Source organism: Equus caballus, chromosome 11, assembly GCF_041296265.1.
Source record: "Equus caballus isolate H_3958 breed thoroughbred chromosome 11, TB-T2T, whole genome shotgun sequence".
Lineage (NCBI taxonomy): Eukaryota > Metazoa > Chordata > Mammalia > Perissodactyla > Equidae > Equus > Equus caballus.
The window spans coordinates 50,167,674-50,191,576 of NC_091694.1; the positions used below are offsets into that span (position 1 = coordinate 50,167,674).

Sequence of the window (23,903 nt, forward strand, 5' to 3'; positions counted from 1 at the left end):
CTGTGTATCAGTCACTGTACCAGGTACTGGGATGCAAGTCAGATAGTGTCCCTTCCTCCTTGGAGATTAGAGTGTGTTGCACTATGTCTGGCATGTAGTAAATATTCAATAACTTATTTTGAGTTGGATTTCACTTGCTTACAGTTCCTCTACCAACAATTCCTTTGACCTTTCACAGACACCAGAGCTTTTACATATGCAAAGCAGCGGCCAGTGAAGTGGAGCAATTCTACAATTCCCAGAGGAACCTCAAACTTGATTTGTCAAAAACTGAATTAATCATACTTCCCAATCTTTCCACTCCTTATGTGTCCCACATCTCAGTAAATAACACCACCATATACCTAGTTGCCCTAGCCAAGAACCAGGGAGTCATACTGGATCAATCTCTCTGTTTCTCTCCCTCTCATTCACATTCTTTTCTCCCTGTCACCACCAGTTGAATAACAGTCTTGACAATTCTACTGCCTTAGCATCTCTTTACCCTCCCCCATCTCTATTCCTGCTAACTCTGCCTTGCTGCAAGCCCTTATCATTTCTCACCAGCACACCAGAGAAGTCTCCTCATGGGTCTGTTTTCTCTGCAACCGCATTACTTATCTCTTCCTGGCCCCAATCTCATGAATTTCCCTGAAATTTCACCAGCTCCCTGCAAGTCTTGCTGCCTCTTTGCCCAGAACGCCCACATTCTCCCCAACTCTCCTCTGTTCCCACCAACCTGGCAGATGTCTACTCAGATTTCAAGACTCAATTCAAGTTGCTTCCCATGAAAGGTCTTTTCTGTCTCCCCAAGGCAAACTGACCCCTCCCCACTTTGTGCCCCACAACACCCCTTAGAGAATTCTTTCTTCAAGTAACACACGGTTGTGTTTATTTTTATGTCTGTTTTCTCTACTAGATTCAGAACTCCTTGAGAGCAAATCTCTGTATTCTCAGCACCCAGTGTTTAAGATGTGCTCAATAAATACTTTTTAATGAATCCAGTAGACAAACAAACTATTTTCCTATCTTTACCCTTCTTTTTCTTTGAAACAAGCAACCAGGCCTTCCAGCAGGGGCTTCTTTGAGCTTCTGTAAGAGTTGAATTAAATAATTCATTGGTTGCCTGCCATAGTAGAGCTGAGGAGCCCAACTCCATAATTTCTCCTGGTCTGAGGCCCGCCTGGGCCCTCACTCAGCCACCTCATGACCACATCTAGATGGAGCCTCTAACTCAGGCCCTACCAATGACAGGTAGGAGAGTGACTTTCACTCAGTCTCCATGCTTGTATTCCAAATACCCATTTCCACCACTCCTTCAACCTTCTCCCTTCATCCCCTACCACAATTTATCCCTCATCTCTTCCCATAATATCCTCCTTCTTTATCCACCATACTTTATCTTCTTTGTCTCCAAGCCATCAACCTAATCGTCCTATCCCTAAGCACAGTCATTATACATAAAAGCTATCAAATATCAATGATGTCCAGGCCCTGTACCAGCACTGAGGGTAAACTGAGGAATACGGCACAGTCTTTGCACATGGGAAACTCAGAGAGGCCAAATATATATCTAAAGATATAATATGTAAAGACCAATCCAGTTTATCAATAATTTGTGTCCTCAGGCTTTGGAAGGGGCAGTACCATGGATGGTAGAGGCAGTCAGAAAATGCTTCTTGGAGGGCTTGACGGAGTTTTGAGCTGAGAAGAGAAGTTCTTGGACAAGTTCAAAAACAGGTAATCAGAATTTCAGATTGAGTCGGTGGCTTGAGTAAAGATCCAGGAGTCAGCAGGCACAAGGTGTTTTAAGAGAACGAAAATTAAATTATTTGGGCTGGCATGGAAAGGGGTGTGTAGAAAAGTCATGGAGATAAGATTGGAAAGATTATTTGGGGCTAGACTGTGACAGGTATAATTGCCAGGCTGAGGAATTGGGACAGTGGCAGGTAAGCAAGAAGGTGAGGACTCTACATTGAGGAGGAACAAATGATTAAGATGTAAATAATGTTTTATAAAGGTTGGCATGGCAGCCATGAGGAGATGTATTGGAGTGGGGAGAGATTTGTGGCTGGATGATTGTCATGGTCTAGGCGGTAAAAATAGAAAATGAAAAGATGGGATGGAGGAGAAAGATATTATGAGAGAAGAAACAATTGGAGCTGGATACCAGTAAAAGAGAGAAGTCAAGATAAAGCCACAGTTTTGAGCACATGACTTTAAGGGTATGTAAATGATAAATACAGGAAAGCTTGAAGAAGGAGCCCTTTTGAGACAAATGGTTGACCTTGGTTGTAGACAAGGTCCCAGTGAGAGATCAAGGAAGAGATATCTAGCTGGTAGTAGGAAATACAGACTTGGAACTCTTGAGATAAGTCAGGTATTGAAGAGGAGATTGGGAAGTTATCAGCATGGAGATCTTCAAGAGCAAAGAATGTAGAGGGAGGAAGGACCCTTGAGATACAACTCCTCTTAAGGGTGAGAAAAAGAAAGGAAGAAAGCTAATCTGGGGGTTAGGAGAAGAACCAGCCCAGCGACTAACAAGCCAATGGCAGAGAGGTTCAAGGCTTAGGGAACTAATCATCATCTGGTGTGAATGTAAGTTTGTATTATATGTGTTTTGTATGCGTTGGAAGAGGTGTGAAAGGACTTACACCAAATTATTAGGATCGGTCACCTCTCCTAAGTGAAAAAGAGTGGAGGAGTTGAGGAAAAAGAGTTCCCTTCTGTTGTGCGTGAATTTTTACAATTAGTAGTTGTTACTTTTATAATTACACTCACCCCTACTCCAGCCAAAGAACAGTGGTGATAAACCACTTTTCTCTCCCACATCTTTCTATCTCTCTCTCCAGCCATCCCTCTTAGCTCCTTCTCAGCTAGTGTCCTCACCTCTCCCCCAGCACACCCCTAATCTCCCCACTCCAGCCTTTAAGCTTTGTCTTCTAATTTCCTCAAAGTGTCAGTCAGCTAATCTTTGTGGAGGGAGGGTATACTGTCCAGGGGCCAACATAAGAAGAGAGCTTGTTTCTGCCTCTAAAGTTTTGTTTATGGTGATTCCCATACTGGTTCCTTCCTACCTAGTTATTATTTCTATCTTTAATGACACTTCCTACAGGGACATCTCCAAGATTACAACTATCTGGCTTTGATCAAAGCTTTACTCTGACCTTCTGCATCTTGATAATTACCAGGCAAAATAATAACAATCATACGGTGATATCTTACCTCTGGATCATGCAAGGGGTTTACAAAGCACTCTCACTTGTATTGTTTCATTTGAGCCTCTCCTTAGAGGTGGGCATGACAGGTATTTTTTTCCATGGAACAAAGAAACTAAGATTCAGAGAGGCTACAGGCTGTACAGCTTGCAATGATAGAACGAGAACTAAAACCCAGAATTTCTGGTACCCAGTTCAGTGCTTTTTATATAACATCTCAGTGTTTAGATAGTGTTATTGCTTTAATATTGTCGTGTTTTCTTTGGATATGTACCTTCATCTTCTTACTCTGATTGTAAACAAATAATAATAATAAATGATGTTACCTCAAGATGAGGGATGAGGACAACATCTTCTCATTTGGCTGAAAGTCTTATTTTCAGTGTAACTACCATTTTTATTATAACTTTAGGTCATCTTTAACATTGTGTTATTTTTAGTCACACACACATACAACATGTGCAATGACCAGTTCCTAATACTTGTTCATATTGCAAACAACTATTTTCCTTTTTTTCACTTCTAATTTTTTTAATTTATTTTTTATTGCAGTAACATTGGATTATAACATTATATAGCTTTCAGATGTACATTGTAATATATTTCGAATTCTGTGTAGATTACATCATGTTCCCCACCCAAAAACTAATTATAGTCCATCCCCTCACATGTGAGCCTAATCACCCCTTTTGCCCTCCCCCCCCTTCTCCTATGGTAACCACCAATCCAATATCCATTGCTATGTGTTTGTTTGTTGTTGTTTTTATCTCCTACTTATGTGTGAGATCATACAGTATTTGACTTTCTCCCTCTGACTTATTTCACTCAGGATAATACCCTCAAGGTCCATCCATGTCGTCACAAATGGATGGATGTCATAGTTTCTTACGGCTGAGTGGTATTCCATTGTGTATATACACCACATCTTCTTTATCCGTTCGTCCCTCGATGGGCACCTAGGTTGCTTCCAAGTCTTGGCTATTGTGTATAATGCTGCAATGAACATAGGGGTGCACGTATCTTTATGCCTTTGTGTTTTCAAATTCTTTGGATAAATACCCAGCAGTGGGATAGCTGGATCATATGGTAGATCTATCCTTAATTTTCTGAGGATACTCCATACTGCTTTCCATAGTGGCTGCACCAGTTTGCACTCCCACCAGCAGTGAACAAGGGTTCTCTTCTCTCCACGTCCTCTCCAACATTTGTTGTTTCCTGTCTTGTTAATTATAGCCATTCTGACCGGAGTGAGGTGATACCTCATTGTAGTTTTGATTTGCATTTCCCTGATAGCTAACGATGCTGAGCATCTTTTCATAAGCCTGTGGCCATCCGTATATCTTCTTTGGAGAAATCTCTGTTCAGATCTTTTGCCCATTTTCTAATTGGATTGTTGTTTTTTTTGTTGTTGAGCTGTATTAGTTCTTTGTATATTTTGGATATTAACCCCTTATCTGATATATAGTTTGCAAATATCTTCTCCCAATTGTTAGGTTGTCTTTTCGTTTTGTTGATGCTTTCCTTTGCTGTGCAGAAGCTTCTTAGTTTAATATAGTCCCATTTGTTCATTTTTTCTTTTGTTTCCCTTGCCCGGTCAGACATGGGACTTGAAAATATGCTGCTCAGATCGATGTCAAAGAGTGCACAGCCTGTGTTTTCTTCTAGAAGTTTCATGGTTTCAGGTCTGACATTCAAGTCTTTAATCCATTTTGAGCTGATTTTTGTGCATTGTGTAAGGGAATGGTCTACTTTCACTCTTTTGCATGTGGCTGTCCAGTTTTCCCAACACCATTTATTGAAGAGACTCTCCTTTCTCCATTGTATGCTCTTGGCTCGCTTGTCGCATGTTAGCTGTCCAAAAATGTGTGGGTTTATTTCTGGGCTCTCGATTCTGTTCCATTGATCTGTGTGTCTCTTTTTGTGCCACTACCACGCTGTTTTGGTTACTATGGCTTTGTAGCATATTTTGAAATCAGGAAGTATGATACCTCCAGCTTTGTTCTTTTTTCTCAGGAATCCTTTGGCTATTCGGGGTCTTTTGTTGTTCCATATAAATTTTAGGATTCTTTGTTCTATTTCTGTGAAAAATGTTGTTGGAACTTTAATAGGGATTGTGTTGAATCTATAGATTGCTTTAGGAAGTATGAACATTTTAACTATGTTAATTCTTCCAATCTGAGAGCACAGAATATCTTTCCATTTCTTTGTGTCTCCTTTGATTTCTTTCAACAAAGTTTTATAGTTTTTGGTGTACAGATCTTTCACCTCTTTGGTTAAGTTTACTCCTGGGTATTTTATTCTTTTTGTTGCAATTGTAAATGGGATTGTATTCTTAATTTCTCTTTCTCCTACTTCGTCGTTAGTGTATAGAAACGCAACTGATTTTTGTATGTTGATTTTGTATCCTGTGACTTGACTGTATTCATTTATTATTTCTAAAAGTTTTTTAGTGGATTCTTTAGGGTTTTCTATATGTAAAATCATGTCATCTGCAAAAAGTGACAGTTTCACTTCTTCTTTTCCAATATGGATCCCTTTTATTTCTTTTTCTTGCCTGATTGCTCTGGCTAGATTGATCTGGCTAAGACTTCCAATACTATGTTAAATAAGAGTGGTGAAAGTGGGCATCCTTGTCTGGTTCCCGTTCTTAGCGAGATAGCTTTCAGTTTTTCTCCATTGAGAATGATATTTGCTGTGGGTTTGTCATATACGGCCTTTACTGTGTTGAGATATTTTCCTTCTATACCCATTTTATTTAGAGTTTTTATCATAAATGGATGCTGTATCTTGTCAAATGCTTTCTCTGCATCTATTGAGATGATCACATGATTTTTATTCTTCATTTTGTTAATGTGGTGTATCACATTGATAGATTTGTGGATGTTGAACCATCCCTGGAATGAAATCCACTTGATCATCATGTATGATCTTTTTAATGTAATGTTCTATTCGATTTTTTAGTATTTTGTTGAGGATTTTTGCATCGATGTTCATCAGTGGTATCGGCCTGTAATTTTCTTTTTTTGTGTTGTCCTTGTCTGGTTTTGGTATCAGGATAATAATGGCTTCGTAGAAGGAGTTAGGAAGCCTCCCCTCCTCTTCAATTTTTGGAAGAGTTTGAGAAGGACAGGTATTAAGTCTTCTTTGAATGTTTGGTAGAATTCACCAGGGAAGCCATCTGGTCATGGACTTTTATTTTGGGGGAGGGTTGTTGATTGCTGTTTCGATCTCCTTACTGGTGATCGGTCTATGCAAATTCTCTACTTCTTGGTCCAGTTTTGGAAGGTTGTATGTTTCTAAGAATTTATCCATTTCTTCTAGATTATCCAACTTGTTGGCGTATAACTTTTTGTAGTATTCTCTTATTATCTTTTGTATTTCTGAGGTGTCTGTTGTAATTTGTCCTCTTTCATTTCTCATTTTATTTATTTGAGCCTTTTCTCTTTTTCTTGGTGAGTCCAGCTATGGGTTTGTCAATTTTGTTTATCTTTTCAAAGAACCAGCTCTTGGTTTCATTAATTTTTTCTATTGTTTTCTTAGTTTCTATTTCATTTATTTCTGCTCTGATTTTTATTATTTCCTTCCCTCTGCTGACTTGGGGCTTTGTTTGTTCTTTTTCCAGTACCTTTAGATGTGCTGTTAGATTGTTTATTTGGGATTTTTCTTCTTTGTTGAGGTAGGCCTGAATTGCTATAAACTTCCCTCTTAGAACCACTTTTGCTGTATCCCATAGATTTTGGCGTGTCATATTTTCATTTTCATTTGTCTCCAGGAATTTTTTGATTTCTACTTTGATTTCTTCATTGACCCAATCGTTGTTCAGTAGCATTTTGTTTAATCTCCACATTTTTGTGGCTTTTCTTCCTGTAGTTGGTTTCTAGTTTCATACCTTTGTGGTCACAAAAGATGCATGGTATTATTTTTATCTTCTTAAATTTATTGAGACTTGTTTTGTGGCCTAATATGTGATCTATCCTGGAGAATGTTCCACGTGCATTTGAAAAGAATGTGTATTCTGTGGTTTTTGGATGGAATGTTCTATATATATCCACTAAGTCCATCTGGTCAAATGTGTTGTTTAACACCAGTGTTTCCCTGTTGATCTTCTGTTTGGATGATCTATCCATTGGTGTAAGTGGAGTGTTAATGTCCCCTACTATTATTGTGTTACTGTCTATTTCTCCTTTTATGTCTGCTAATAATTGCTTTATATATTTAGGTGCTTCTATGTTGGGTGCATAGATATTTACAAGTGTTATATCCTCTTGTTGGATTGTTCCCTCTGTCATTATGTAGTGCCCGTCTCTGTCCCTTGTTACAGCTTTTGCTTTAAAGTCTATTTTGTCTGATATAAGTACTGCTACCCCCACTTTCTTTTCTTTGCCATTTGCATGGAATATCTTTTTCCATCCTTTCACTTTCAGTTTGTGAGTGTCTTTAGGTCTGAAGTGTGTCTCTTGTATGCAGCATATATGTGGTCTTGGTTTTTTATCCAATTGGCCACCCTATGCCTTTTGATTGGAGCATTTAGTCCATTGACATTTAGAGTAGCTATTGATAAATATGTATTTATTGCCATTTTGTTGCTTTTTTTTTTTCTGGGAGTTTTAGTAGTTCTTCTCTGTTCCTTTGTTTTCCTCTTGCTCTCTTCCCTTGCGGTTTGATGGCTTTCTTTAGTAATATGTTTGATTTCTTTTGTCTTACTTATTTGCTTACTTCTTATAGGTCTCTGATTTGTGATTACCACGAGGATCCTATATAATATTCTATATATATAACAGTCTATATTGAGTTGATAGACTCTTTAGCATGACCTCCTTCTAAAAAGCTCTACTTTTTCACTCCCCTCCTCCCACATTTTATGTTTTTGAAATCATATCTAATCTCTTGTTTCGTGTGTGTCTATCCATTACCCTCTTACCATTGCAATAGGTAATTTTAGTACTTTTGTCTTTTAACCTTCATATTATCTTCACAGGTGGTTGATCTGCTACCTTTACTATATTTTTACCTTTACCAGTGATTTTATTGCCTTTTTTGGGGGGAGGGGGCGTTGGATAATTATTTTATCCCTATTTGTGGTCATCACTTTCCCACTTAAATAAGTCCCTTCAGCATTTCTTGTAGAACTGGTTTCTTGGTGACAAACTCCTCTGATTTTTGCTTGTCTGGGAAGCTCCTCATCTCTCCTTCCATTCTGAATGACAACCTTGATGGATAGAGTATTCTTGGCTGTAGGTTTTTTCCTTTTAGCACTTTAAATATGTTATGTCATTCTCTTCTCGCTGCAGGGTTTCGGCTGAGAAGTCCGCTGATAGCCTTATGGGCTTTCCTTTGCATGTCACTTGTTGCCTTTCTCTTGCTGCTTTTAGGATTCTCTCTTTATCTTTAATTTTGGACATTTTAAGTATTCTGTGTCTTCGTGTAGGCCTCTTTGGGCTTATCTTGTTTGGAGCTCTCTGTGCTTCCTGTACTTAGGTGTCTGTTTCCTTCCTTAGGTGAGGAAGATTTTTAGCTATTATTTCTTCAAATAAATTTTCTGCCCCTTTGTCTCTCTCTTCTCCTTCTGGGACACCTATAATACGAATGTTAGTTTGCTTGATATTGTCCCAGAGGTCCTGTAGACTGTTCTCATTCTGTCTAATTCTTTTTTCTTTTTTCTGTTCAGCTTGGGTGATTTCCTCAAGTCTTTTGTCTAGCTCGCTGATCTGTTCTTCTGTATCCTCTACTCTGCTATTGAGTCCTTCTAGTGAATTTTTCATTTCTGGTATTGTGTTCTTCATTTATGATTGGTTCTTTTTTATATTTTCCAGTTCTTTGTTGATGAGCTCACTGTGTTCATCTAGTCTTCTCCCAATATCAGTGAGCATGCTTATGAGTTTTGTTTGAACTCTCTATTGGGTAGGTCGCTTATTTCTGTTTCATTTAGTCCTTTTTCTGGTATTTTGTCCTGTTCCCTTGCTTGAAATGTATTCCTTTGTTTTCTCATTATGCCTCATTCTCTGTGCTTATATCTATGTATTAGGTGAGTTGGCTAGGTCTCCTGATCTTGGAGAAGTGGCCTTCTGTAAAAGATGCCTTTTGAGGCCCAGCAATCTGCTTCCCTCTCGTCACCAGACTAAATGATCCAGGAGTGACCCCTTTGTGGGCTACTTGTGTCCTTCTGCTGTGTCAGGGTTGCTCATAATTCAGGTACCCAGGGAGTCTAGTCTTTCCTTCCCTTGCCAGCTGTTTGTACATCCAGTTTGGGGAGCCTCAGCACCATTGGCTTATAGCAGTATCGGCCCCGCTCAGGACCTCACTCCTCCAGGGAGGGCTGTGTACCATAGGGTGGCTCCCACCTGGCTGGCTGAGAAACTCCGCTGCTCCTAAAGGTGGCTTTTTTTCTCTCCAGAAGGAATTTCTGCCTCTTCCACCTTAGTCAGGACTGTCCCTTGTTGTGGGGGTTCTTTTTATCCAGTTTTCAGTTTTCTATCCAGGGTAATTTTTCCAAAAGTAGTTGTAACCTGGTTGTGTTTGTGGGAGGAGATGAGTTCAGAGTCTGCTTATGCCACCATCTTGACAAGATCCATGCAAACAACTATTTTAAAACATTGGAAAACAGGGAGTGCAGCACCGTGAAGGGAACCAAATGAGATGACCTCTATAATTGCCTAGGCTTTCTGCCTAGAGGCATTTTCTGGACTGCAACACAAGGAGGGGAATCTCAAACAGAGTTCACTGAACTGAGGAAATGGAGACCAGGGTTCAGGGAGGCCCAGGCAGAATCAGGAGGCAGAATACCAGGGAGGGGGATATACACAGAGACAGAGCTCCAGATATCTGCACAGGGGTCTCCTTGAGTGTTGGGCTGCATACTAATCTGAGCAAGGGTGAAATTCCATGAGATTGGGCAAAGAATGGTCAAAAAGAGAACAATTACTTGTGGATCTGTAAGTTGAAACTTCCCTGGGCTCACACAGGGCTGGAAATTCTTTACATGCCCATTACCCAGAGTGGAGAGACCTCATTAAAAACATGGGGCATTCATCAAAGACCCCAGGAGAATCTCCTACAGTAGTGGGGCTAAATTAGCCTCAAGTACAGGCTACTCTAGAACTATCCTTAAAAATGCTTAAAAACAAGCCTCAGAAAGATCAAGCAGAACTGCAAGTAAATTAATTATCTGACAAAATGAAATATGACATTCTTTAAAGGGATACAACAAAATCAAGCACTCAACAATATAAAATTCACAATATCTGGCATCAAGTCAAAAATTACTAGCAATGAGAAGCAGCAGGAAAGTGTGACCCATAATCTGAAGAACATATAGTCAATACAAACAGATCAGATATGACAGAGATGATGGAATTGGCAGACAAAGACTTTAAAACAGCTATTGCAAATATTATAAGAAGATATTAAGAAAAGAAATGAAAGATATACCAAATAATCAAGTGGAACTTCTAGAGATAATAAATACAATATCTGAAATAAACATTTCACTGGATGCAATTAACAGCAGATGAGACTGTCAAAGACCGAACTCTGCACACTGAATAAAACAAAGCAGAAGGATGAGTTTATTGCAAGGGTTTTGACCTGCAAGCCGGGAAACTCAAGGCTAGGGGAGCAATGAGTTCCGAGTTGCTCACAGGCTAAGGGATTGTTATGGGATAGATACGGAAGTTATTTGGCTTTTTCAGCTGATTGGTTGCCTAGTGGTCTTCATTCTTACTTCAACCATGGTAGCTGAGTCAGGGGAACAAGGAAGTCCAGAGATGGTGTGAACAGACGTGGCATTTGGGGATTGGCTGGTGTCCTGGAAGAGCTGTAAATTCCTCTAAGGTTAGGTTAAGTTTCCTTTATGCAACTGCTGTTGACCATCTCCACTTTGTCCCTCACATAAGTGACTCCATTTTAGTTTGGTTCTATAAGACACTGTAGATCAATGAACTTGAAAACATAGCAATAGGAACTATCCAAAATGAGGCATAGGGATAAATATTTAATGTATAAAAAGCTAAAACTGTGTGGAACATAAAAAATATAAAAAGACAAAAATAGGCTGGGAAAAATATTTGCAATAAATATATGAATACTGTCTATATAATATAAAGAATACTTGCAGGTTGGTAAGAAAAATTATTGAGATTCCAAAGATTAATGTATGAAAGAGTAGGTACAAACCATTCACTTGAGATAAAATACAATAAAACAAATGCAGAGAATATGTTCACCTCACCAATAATTAAATAAATGAAGAGAAAAATATCATCAAGGTACTAATTTACAGCTATTAAGCTAACAAAAATTTAAAACATTCCAAGCCTCATACCATCTGCCAGGATATATTCCAAAAGGATAAAATAGTTAAATGTAAAAATGGAAACCATGAAAGACTTTAACTATATGACTCAAAATCCAAAATCCATAAAAGCAAAGGTGGACAAGACAAATGACAAACTGGGAATAAATATTTGCCATTCATATCACCAAGGGGTAATCTCCCTAATATTTCCAGAGCTCCTATGAAATAAGAAAAAAAAAAGAAGAAGAGAGATCATCAACCCAATAGACAAATTGCAAAAGACATGTAAAGATAGATCACAAAAAGGACGACAAATAGCTTTTAAACATAAGAAAAGATATGAAAAGAGATCCAGCCTCACTCATAATAAGAGAAAAGCAAATGAAAAAACATGAAGGTACCTTTTTTCACCAAATGGATTGCAAAAATCTAATAATAACAACAGTAAAAGTAATGATTACTCTCTTGCTGTGTTCCATACGCTGTTCTAAGTGCTTTAGACACATTAACTGAAGTGTTTAATGGCGCACTCTTTTGTGTGCAATAGGATAATAGGGTAATCACAGCCTCATATGTTGCTAGTGGGTATGTAAATTGGATATAACCCCTGTGGAAGGCAATTTGGTCATATCTAACATCCTCTGATCCAGCATTAATGTTTCTGAGAATTCTTTATTCAAATAGACTTGCACACAGGCGAAATTATGTGAGTAGAAGGTTAGTCATTGTCTCATTGTTTGCTTTAGTAAAAGATTAGGAAAAAAATCTAACTGTTCATCGGTGGATGACTGGATAAATACATTACAGTAAATTCATACTGCAGTATTGTGGTTTATAAGAAGTATATATATTTGGTCATTCAGATGACCGAAATATATTTCTCAGACATATTTGGTCTTCCTCCACAGTTCCTGGCTCATAGCTCCCAAAACCCTTGGAATTTCCTGAGTGACAAGAGCAATGGGAGCATCTTTTGTTATGACATTTGGTCTCTTGTCCTCAGTTCCTGGAAATTCTTCAGGGCCATAAAGGTGAAATGGGTGTCTGATTTATGCTAATGAAGGATACTTTTGGATCCCAGCCAAGTGTGGGGGCTGGTTGCCAGGAGAACCAGCCGTGTCAACAGAGGATTGGAACTTTCAGCCCCACCCCATGATTTCTGAGGAGAGGAGGGGGGCTTGAGGTTGAATCAATTGCCAACAGCCAATGACTTAATTAATTATGAATATGTAATGAAGCCTCCATAAAAACCCAAAAGGATAGCTCATAGGCCCTTTTTTCAGAGAGCTCCCATCTTGGGCAGCCAGAAGGCTTCCATGTGCCACTGCGCAGGGCCTCAAGCTCCACAGGGACAGAAGCTCCTTTGTTGGGCACCTTGTCCTATGTATCTCTTCATGTGGCTGTGGATTCACATCCTTTAATGTTGTGGGGGATCAGAATTTGCCACCCCAAAATGTGTCTCTTTGGTTTGATGATTTTTAAGAACAAAAGACTCAGAAAGAATCTCTGACCTTCCCTCTCATTGCCTAAAAGAATTTAAGATAGAAGGCCTGTTTCAGGAAGGTGCTATCACCATAGATAACCATAATATAAAATAAACTAGGTGTGGTAGACAGGGAGGAACCTAGCAAGGCCCATTTAATCGAAGTCCTCCCCATGTCTCATTGTCTTCGCAAGGTATAGCAAACCTTTGTTTACCAAACATTTGCTTTTCCATCTCCATCTAAATTGCCTTCCCCCCCCCCCCTTTTTTTTTCCTGAGGAAGATTCACCCTGAGCTAACATCCGTGCCAATCTTCCTCTATTTTTTAGTATGTGGGCCACCGCCAGCACAGCATAGCCGCTAACAGAGCAAGTTGGTCTGTGCCTGGGAACTGAACCCAGGCCACTAAAGCAGAGCATGCTGAACTTAACCACTAGGCCACTAGGGCTGGCTCCCTTCCTCCCCTTTGAAGCCCCAAATCACTGCCCCCAACACTGTCCTTTGACTTTAGCTGAAGATGGTATTTAAAGTGGTGGTTTCAGCCATTTTAGAAAGTTACTTGGTTTTCTGGGTTTCTCCCAATTATACATGTTGTTAAATTCGATTTATTTTCTCCCGTTATTCTGTCTCATGTCAATTTAATTCTTAGACCAGCGAGGAGAACCTAGAGGGTAGAGGAATATGCCTTCCTCTCCTACAATATCCCTTATAATAAATTGGTAATCTAGCGAGTAAACAGGTTTTCTTGAGTTCTGTGAGCCATTCTAACAAATTAGTCGAACTGAGGAGGGGGTCATGGAAACCTCTGGTTTATAGCCAGTTGGTCAGAAGTACAGGTGATAACCTGGACTTGTGATTGGCATCCTGAATTGGAGGGGGTTGTTGGAGCCTCCAGTTTATAGCCAGTCAGTCAGAAGCACAGATAACAACCTGGGCCTGTGATTGGCGTCTGAAGTCAAGGGTGGTCCTATGGGACTGAGTCCTTTACCTATGGAATGTGATTCTATCTCCGGGTGGATAGTGTCAGAATTGAGTTGAATTCCTGGACACCCTGCTGGCATCTGAGAACTGTTTGTTGGTGTAGGGAAGCCTACACACACACACACACACACAGATTGGAATTGGGTCCAGGGATCCTTTGCACATACAGTGGAATATTTTGCGGCTATAAAAAGAATGAGGAAGTTCTCTGTGTTTATACAGAAATATTTCCAAAATACAAATAAAAAAGTAAGATTACGAACAGTGTGTTTAGTATTCCCTCTTTTGCATGCATTCATTTTGGTGTCTGGTTCATAAGGAAACTCTAAAAGAACATACAAGAAACTAATACCATGGTGTTTGGGAAGGAAGAGTAAGGGAATTGGAAAGCTAGGGACAGGAAGATTTTTCATTCTACACCTTTCTATTTATTCTAAAAATTGAAGTGAAGCTGTGCATTTATAAGTTCTTGGAGACAGTATGTATTAGTACTATATTTTGGGGATCAGTTTGCCTGCAAGTATTTAGAAACATAAAAATACTTATGACCTTTTCCTCATTAATTCTTCTCCTGGAAATTTACTATCCAGAAAGAACTCAATAAGGGAAAGTTTGCAAAATGATTTTTTAACACTAAAAATCATTCCTGCTAAATGTAAAATTCAGAGTGACTGAATTAATCATTGTAATCTACTAAATGGAATAAACAAATGAAAATCATAGTTTAAAAAGCCACATAACTACGTCTAACACCCAGATCTTGGGTTCTAAATACCATCCTCCAATCAAAGAATCTAGGGCTCTTTGAAGAAATGGCTCCTACACCCTCCTTCCCAAGAGCTTGAAATGGCATTGCTTCTGCCTCCTTCCCAAGAAAAACGCAGGCTTTCATTTGATTTGGTTTTCATTTCAAACTTTTATTGAAGGGGCTGCTGTATTCAAAGACCTGTGTGAAGCCGTGCAGCAGGTACAAATACAATGGGGTGGTCTAGGTCACTAAGGTCTGGATGCCGATATGGATCTCTTTCCCATACCCCTATTTCTCAAGGCCTGTGCATCTGTGTAGCTCGGTCCCAGGCTGGTCCCCTTGAGCCCTGGGAATCCCAAAATGAGGCCGTAAGGAGGCAGCAGTGAGGCTGAGACCCATCAGCAAGTAAGCTCAGTGTGTATGGGGCGCCCTGGATCTCTGCATCTGGGTTGGAGAGGAGGACTGAGTCCTAGGTCAGGATCCTTCTTCCAAAGCCCCTGACTGGGGACCAGATCTCCCTTAACATTCCTGCTCACTATTTCCCTCCCCATCTGACAGGGTTCTGAAAAGTCTACATCCAGGTTCTCTTTGTTCAACTTTCTCTAACTCTAGGGTAGAGATACAGGATGTAGGAGAGATGAGAAGATGGAGGGGACATTATTGATCCCAGATATCAAGGCCACACAAGCAGTGAAAGCTGGAACTTGAGTCTCTAAGAAGGAGGCAGCTACAGAGAACATGTAGGGTAGGGGCTCAAAGGTTCCAGCAGCTTGAGATTCCTCTTCTCTGCATCCTAAGTGGCCCTGGGACAGTACATCAAGGAGTATTTCTCACCAAGGCTGTGCTGAAGTGGAGCTGCCTGCCTGGACAGAGATGGAGTCCAGGACCTAGGTGCTGGACCTGTCCTATGAATGCCTCCAGCTAGCACCAATGTCCATAATTTACACTATGGCTCACTCTTGGTGTACATTCTTGGGTATGGGCAAATGTATAATGACATGTATCCATCATTATGGTAGCATACAGAGTATTTTTACTGCCCTAAAATCTTCTGTGCTCCACCCATTCATCACTCCTCCCCACAACCCCTGGTACACTGATGTTTTTACTATCTCCATAGTTTTGCCTTTACCAGAATGTCATATAGTTGGAATCATACAGTATGTAGCCTTTTCAGATCAGCTTCTTTTACTTAGTAATATGCATTTAAGGATCTCCACATCTTTTCATGCCTTGATAGCTCATTTATCTTTAGCACTGAATAATATTTCATTGGATCTACCACAATTTACTTAACCATTCACATATGAAAGGACATCTTAGTTATTTCCAACTTTTGGCAATTATGAATAGAACTGCTATAAACTGTGTGCAGGTTTTTGTGTAAACATAAGTTTTTAACTCCTTTGAGTAAATACCAAGGAGCATGACTGCAGGATCATATGGTAAGAGTATGTTTAAGTTTTGAAAGAAACTGCCAAACTGTCTTCCAAAGTGGCTGTGCCATTTTGCATTCCCACCAGCAATGAATGAGAGTTCCTGTTGCTCCATATCTTCACCAACATTTGCTGTTGTCAATATTCTGAATTTTGGCCATTATAGTAGGTGTACTGGTATAGCATCATTGTTTTAATTTGCAATTCCCTAATGACATATGATACGGAGTGTAATTTCATATGCTTATTGACAGCTGTATCTTTATTGGTGAGGTGTCTGTTAAAGTCTTTGGCACATGTTTTAATTGGATTTGTTTTCTTATTGTTGAGTGTTTTGTATATTTTATATTTATTGTTGAGTTCTTTGTATCTTTTGAATAACAGAGCTTATTAGATATGTCTTTTGCAAATATTTTCTCCCAGTCTGTCACATGGTTGAATACCATGAATTATATGCAATAACATGAATACATCTAAAAAAATATTGTACTGCAAAAGAGGCAAGACCAAAAGAGTATATATAGTATGATTGCATTTATATGAAGTTCAAGAACAGACAAAGCTAATCTAAAGGGATAGAAACTAGAGCAATGGTTGTGTCTGGAAATGGGAATATGGACAGAAGGGAATGCTGATGGGTGATTGAAATAGTCTAATTTTTTTTTTTAGGAAGATTCACCCTGAGCTAACATCCCTTGCCAATCCTCCTTTTTTTCCCTTCCTTGAGGAAGATTAACCTTGAGCTAACATCTGTGCCAGTCTTCCTCTGTTTTGTATGTGGGACACCACACAGCACGGCTGGTGAGTCGAGTAGTTCTGCACCTGGGATCCAAACCTGTGACCCAGGGTCGCTGAAGCAGAGCATGTGGAACTTTACCCACTCAGCCACGGGGTCGGACCCTGAAATAGTCTATATTTTGATTTGGATAGTGGTAAACAGGTGTATAAATATGTAAAAAAAAAACTGATCAAATTTAAGATCTGTGCATTTCACTCAATGTAAAATACACCACAAATAACACCAAAAAGTGTGATCGTATTTTTTTATACTGCAAGATGGTGAGTTGGCCTGAATTAGTGTCAAATGTTATTTTATATAATCCTGACATCAATAAAATGAGATACAGATTATTGACACTATTTTATTCCAGGTATGTGAATCAGCCTCTCATGGCTTGATCTGGATCTTAAACCCTCAGGGTCAGGAGAAGAGTCTGAAGATCATTTAGGAAAGGAAAGTGCTTAGGTATAGACATGAGACAGAGCTGTGTTCAAGGCTCTCTCACTACTCACGAGCTGTGTTACCATGGCAATGGACTTAAACCCTCTGAGTACCATTTCCTCATGTGGAAAAAGGAAGTAACATCATAACCTCACAGGTTTATTGTGACAATTAGATGAAATAATGTACAGAAAGAGTTTAGCAAAGTGCCTCCTAGGAAAGGTCAATCTAGCCAGAAAAATGATGATTGGCAAAACAGAACTTGGATTCAGGGGAAGTTTCCACCTTTCTCTCAGAACCTGTACTTATTGAGGCTCAGATTCCAGATAAGACAGATGTACTGGTGGACACTCCCATTGTGAGGAAGATGACATGGCCTCTTTGAGGTGCATGTTGACTGAGAGTAAAGCAGAGAGGAATTTGTTAGCGATCTCTTGAAGATGGGTTTTCCTGGGCCTGAGGGTTCTGTGCGTGGCCACACCTAGCAGGAGGTGTAAATAATTCCTTGTTTGGAACTTCCATTCCAATATTCCAAAACCCTTTGTAGAATATTGTTCTAAGTTACAATTTGGTCTGTTTGTCTAAGAAACATAAAGAGATAGGCCTAACCCACATATGTCATGTAACAGTAGATTTGAAAAGGAACAAAATAGAACAAATATAACATATTTAAAAATACAACAAGATATTAAAACTCAATGAATATGTTTGACAGCAGGTTAGACACAGTTTAGCAGAAAATTAGTAGAAGATAAAACATTAGTAATTATTCAGAATGCAACCAAAGGGAACAAAGAGATGGGAAATATGAGATAAAAGTTATGAGACAAGCAGTGAGAGTTCTCCCAGTCAGAGTTCTAGATAAACAGGACAGAAAATATATCTGAGGATATTATGGATGAGAATATTTCAGAACTGAGGAAGGATGCATATCCACCAATTCAAAAATCCTAGAGACTCTTTAGCAGAAAAGTCTTAAAAGTTTAAGAGAAATCTACACCTAGACACACCATAATGAAATGTAGATGTCAACTTAAAAAGTAAATTTGCCTGTTATTTTACGCTCAAAATGAGTTTATTTGGGAACAGCCCAAAGAATTGCAATTCAGGATGTGCATGCTGTGGCAAACCACAGGCAAATCCAGAGAACAAAGGAGGAGAGCTGCTTTTATAGAGAAAAAGGGGGAGAAGCGAGGGGTGTTCTAAACAAAAGTCCATTGGGGGAAAGGAACAGTTCAGGGCAGCAATGGCTTCTCACTGGCTGAGCTGCGGCTTTTTTCACTGGCTGGGCTATTGCCGGGTCGGGGCAGAAATCTTCCCTCAGTAGTAAAGCAGTTGTACCTCCTGTGGAAGAGGCAAGCATACAGCTCTTCCTGTTTGGGCTAATCGACAATCTATGATAGGATATGAGAGCTCTCCCTACAGAACTTCCTGACTCCAATGTGGTTGAAGTTTCTCTTATTCATTTCACACAGAACATCCAAAACAAAGAGAAGTTCTTACACGTAGTCACAGAACATGTTAAATGACACTATGAGAATGCGATCTGTGGGAAGTGCCACAGGAAAAATACTTTGTTTCTTCAACAAATAAATTGGAAAGAAAGAAAAAGAGGGGAAAGAACATACAGATTAAAAGAATTTAACAAATATAAAAAATACTAGCAATGTGAGCATCTTACTCAAACAAAAAAAAATCATTTATGAGAACTGGAAATTTGAACACTGGATATTTGATTATATGAATAAATTATTGTTAGTTTTTAGGGCCAGTACCAGTATTGTGGTTGTTTCTTTTCAGAAAAATCTCTTATCTTTTATGTTTACATACTGAAATGTTGACCTATGAAATAACGTGATGTCTTCGATTTGCTTAAAATAAAACAGGAGGGTGGAAAGTGGGTAGGAGTATAGATGAAACAAGATTGGCCATGAGCTGATAATTATCAAAGTTGAATCATGAGCAAACAGGAATTATTATACTATTTGTCTACTTCTTCATGTAAATAGTTTTTACAAAACTAGATTGCTTACAAAGTAACAATGGCTGGACTAACAGTTGATTTCGTAGCTGTTGCAAAAACATCTATAGAAAGCAGAATACAGTGAAATGACATCTTCTAAGACCAGTACAAATCTACCTCAAGAATGAGAGCAAAATAAAGGAATTTATTTTGCCACTAGCAATCCCTCAATAATGGAAATTCCAAATGATATACTTCAGGGAAAAAGAAAATGGTCCCAGATGGAAAGTCAGAATTTCAAGAAGGAATAAAGAACACAGAAAGTTGTAAAAATGTGAGTAAATATAAATGAAAATGGATTCTATAAGGGCTGGCTCTGTGGTGTAGTGGTTAAGTTCAGCATGCTCCACTTTGGTGGCCTGGGTTCATGTGTTTGGATCTTGGATGCGGACCCACACCACTCATCAGCCATGCTGTGGCAGCGACCCACATACAAAATAGAGGAAGACTGGCACAGATGTTAGCTCAGGGAGAATCTTCTTCAACAAAAAAAATGGATTCTAGAAAATGTTGGTAGTAAGGAGGATTTTTTTTCAATGAAAACACTCAACAACAACATTCAAGTCTGGAAAGAGAATAAGTTTAATTTAAAATATTCTAAGGTTACTGTATTATCTGGGATAAGTGTAAAAACGTTAATTAAATTTAGACTTTGATACATTAAGAAAGCATGTTGTAATTTCCAAGTAAGCACTAAAAGAAAGTGAAACAGTGCAGAGCTTCCAAACAACTGACAGAGGAACTGGAGTGACTTAACATATAATAATCAATCCCAAAAAAAGCCAATAAAGAACAGGGGAAAATTACACAGAACAGGCAGGACAAATTGAAAGCATAAAATTAGATGATATATATAAAACAAAATATATCAACAATTTTGTTAAATGTAAATGGCCTAAATGCTTCAGTTGAAATCAAAGATTGACAAGTTGATTTTTAAGAGAAACATATAATATATAAGTTTTTAGAAGGCTTGAAAATGTTTAAATTGAAAAATATTGTATTAAAAATGTGTGTGTTCCCAAAATAATTGAAAGAAGAAACTCAAATGATTACTTTTACACCAATGTTCATAGTATCATTGTTCACAATAGCCAAAAGATGGAAACAGTCCATGTGTCCATCAACAGATGAATGGATAGACAAAATTTGGTGTATATATACAATGGAATATTATTAAGCCATAAAAAGGAATGGAATTCTGATACATGCTACAACATGGGTGAACCTTGAAAATATTATGCTAAGTAGGTACAAAAGCTAGGTACAAAAAACAAGTGTTGTATGATTCCTATGATATTAGGTACTGAGAAGAGGTAATAGAAGGAACTCCTCCTGGAGGAGGGAATGGGGAACTATTTAATGGGTACAGAGTTTCTCTTTGGGATGATTAAAAAGTTCCGGAAATGGATAGTGGTGATGGCTGCACAACAGTGTGAATATACTTACTGCCACTGAATTGTACACTTAAAATGGTTAAAACGGTAAATTTTATGTTATATATATTTTACCACAATAAAAAATGTGTGTAGGGGCTGGCCCTGTGGCCGAGTGGTTAAAGCTCCACTTCAGCAGCCTGGGTTCGCAGGTTTGAATCCCGGGTGCAGACCTACTCCACTCATCAGCCATGCTGTGGAGGTGTCCCACACACAAAGTAGAGGAAGACTGGCACAGATGTTAGCTCAGGGCTAATCTTCCTCAAGCAAAAAAAAAAAAAAAGAGGAGGATTGGCAGGGCTGGCCCCGTGGCTGAGTGGTTAAGTTCACGCGCTCTGCTGCAGGCAGCCCAGTGTTTCGTTGGTTTGAATCCTGGGAGCGGACATGGCACTGCTCATCAAACCACGCTGAGGCAGTGTCCCACACGCCACAACTAGAAGGACCCACAACGAAGAATATACAACTATGTACCAGGGGGTTTTGGGGAGAAAAAGGAAAAAAACAAAATCTTTAAAAAAAAAAAAAAGAGGAGGATTGGCAATGGATGTTAGCTCAGGGCGAATCTTCCTCACACACAAAATTTTTTAAAATGTGTGTATGTGTATATATATCTACATATCTATATATCTACATATATACACATACACACATACACATATCCAGCAAATATTTGTCACTCTATTAATTACAGAAATTAAAAATTGAAGGCAAGCAGCATTTCTAAAGATAAAATGCTCAATTCACCAGGAAGATATAATGATTTTAAATTTATATGACCCTTGTAACATAATCTCTAAATGAAATAAAAACTTACAGAACTACCTGGAGGAGCAGACAAGTCCACAGTTATACCAGGAAATTTCAGTACACCTCTCTCAGTAATTGATAGAACGAGCAGAGGAAAAATCAGTAAGAATGCAGATTTGAAACTGAAAAAAAATAAACAGAATAAAAAAGAATATAGATTGAGCAACACAATTAACAAACTTGATCAAGTGGACTTTTGTAGAACACAGCACCCCACGTTGCATAACACATATTCTTTTCAAGAACACACGGAACCTTCCAGAAGTTGACCACACTGGACAATATAGCAAGTCTCAACAAAATTAGAAGATTGCGATCAGGCAAAACATATCATGACTACTATAAGCAATCAAGCCAGACACCAAGAGCAAAAACCCACTTATGATGACAGCTTGGTGTTAGCATTGGGGGGAGCAATTGGAGCAGAATGGAGAACCCAGAACCAGACCCAGGCGTATTGGTCCTTTTTGACAGAGGTGTCGGTATTAACCAGCTGGGATAAGAGGAACCATTCAATAAATGATGCTGAGACAGGGAGGTATCCGTATGGAAAGAACTGGATCTTTATTCATATCACACATAAATCAATTTCAAGTACACTAAAGGTCTAAATGTAAAAGGTAAAACTACAAATTTTTCAAAAGAAAATATAGGAGAATATCTTCAAGACCCTGGGGAGAGATCTCTTAAATAAGACACAAATAATACTAACCTTAAAGAAGGAGATTGATAAAGTGAACTACACTAAAATTAAGAGCTTCTGTTCATCAAAAAAATTACACAATTGTTGAAGATGCGTGATTGGAATATGGTGAGTTATATTTTCTATTTTTGTGTATGCTTAAAATGACAACTAAAAAGATTTTTTATAAAAGGCTCATAAAGAAAATTATAAGAGAACCAATGGTTCTGCACATATATCCCCCAAAAAAGTGCTAGCATCTAGAATACAAAAAGAACTCCAATAAATCAGTAAGTAAGAGACAACCTAGTAAGGACCAGGCAAAACACTTGGACAGGCACTTCACAAAAGAAGAGATCCAAATGGTCAATAAGCATATTTTAAAATTCTCAATCTTATTAGTAATCAGAAAAAGGCAAATTAAAACTTCAATGAGATACAACTACATCCTTCCAGAATAGCTAAAATGAAAACACTCCTAATACCAAAGATTATCAAGGATATGGAACAATTCTCACGCCCTGAGTGTGAGACCTTAAGTTCCTGGAGCCACTTCAGAAAATCACTGGCATTTTCTCATAAAGTTGAATTTGCTCATACCCTACAAACCAGCAATTCCAATTCTAGGTACATACCCTTGAGAAACTCTTGTCCATATGCACCACATGCATGAAGACCATTACATTATTCTTAACAGCTATTAACAGGAAACCAGCCACTGTTCATCAACAGTGAAATGGATAAACTAATTGTGGTATATTCATATAAAACTGCCCTGCAAAGCAATGAAAATGAATGAACTACAGCTACATGCAGCAATGTGAATTAATATTACAAATATAATATTGGGCTAAAGAAGCAAGCTAAAAATAATTTAGTATGATTCCATTTATATAAAGTTTAAAAATAGGCAAAACTAAATAATGCATACATACACCAAAAAAACATAAAAAGAGCCCAGGAAATGGCTGCCACAAAGTTAGAAGAGTGGTTATTTCTAGGAGAGGTTTTGGAGGGTGTGGATAATGGGATGTTGGCAATATTCTAATTCTTGAACTGGGTTGTGGTTGCCTGGGTGTTTTTTAATTGCTTTAATCTTTTCTTTAAATTCCACATGTATATGTTATACAGAGTTCATTGACCTCCCCACCTTCCAGCGACACTGGGCTGGTAGGATCTGCGGCCTACCTGAAAGAATGTGTCTGGGGTTGGGGCCAAAGATGGCCACTTCGACCCTGACCCCAAGGCACAAGTTACTAAGGCAATGTCCTACCTTGTGTTCCTTGTCTGGGGTGGCCACCCCGATGGGCACCTGACCAGACTATAGAGACATCCCATCCATGGGAACAAGAAGAAATAACTCAAAGTATCCAAATGTCTGAAACCCCGAGTTAGAAACCTTAGGATAAAAGGCAGTCACAGGCATAGAACAACTGGAAGTCTCACTGAGGAAAGGGCGCTTTGCCTCAGACCCAGACAATCGGCACTCCCGCCCGCTGTACAAACCGTTGGGACTTCCCTGGCTGATTGTGGTGTGGATATTGTAAGTACCGATTTGTCGTTCCTGGTTCTGTTTCCCTTTATTAATAAGCTTG

The 23,903-nt window shown here is 38.8% G+C and overlaps 1 long non-coding RNA gene across 2 annotated transcripts in view; it reads right to left on the reverse strand.

The window, feature by feature from the left end:
- Positions 1 to 21,750, reverse strand: part of LOC138916313 (uncharacterized) — a 36,572-nt gene extending 14,822 nt beyond the window's left edge. The window contains exon 1 of one of the 2 annotated variants that reach the window (XR_011423471.1): positions 21,634 to 21,750. This is a non-coding gene — a long non-coding RNA (uncharacterized lncRNA). The remainder of the gene's footprint in view (positions 1 to 21,633) is intronic. The other variant, XR_011423472.1, reaches the window with a different exon arrangement.
- Positions 21,751 to 23,903: the final 2,153 nt, after the last annotated feature.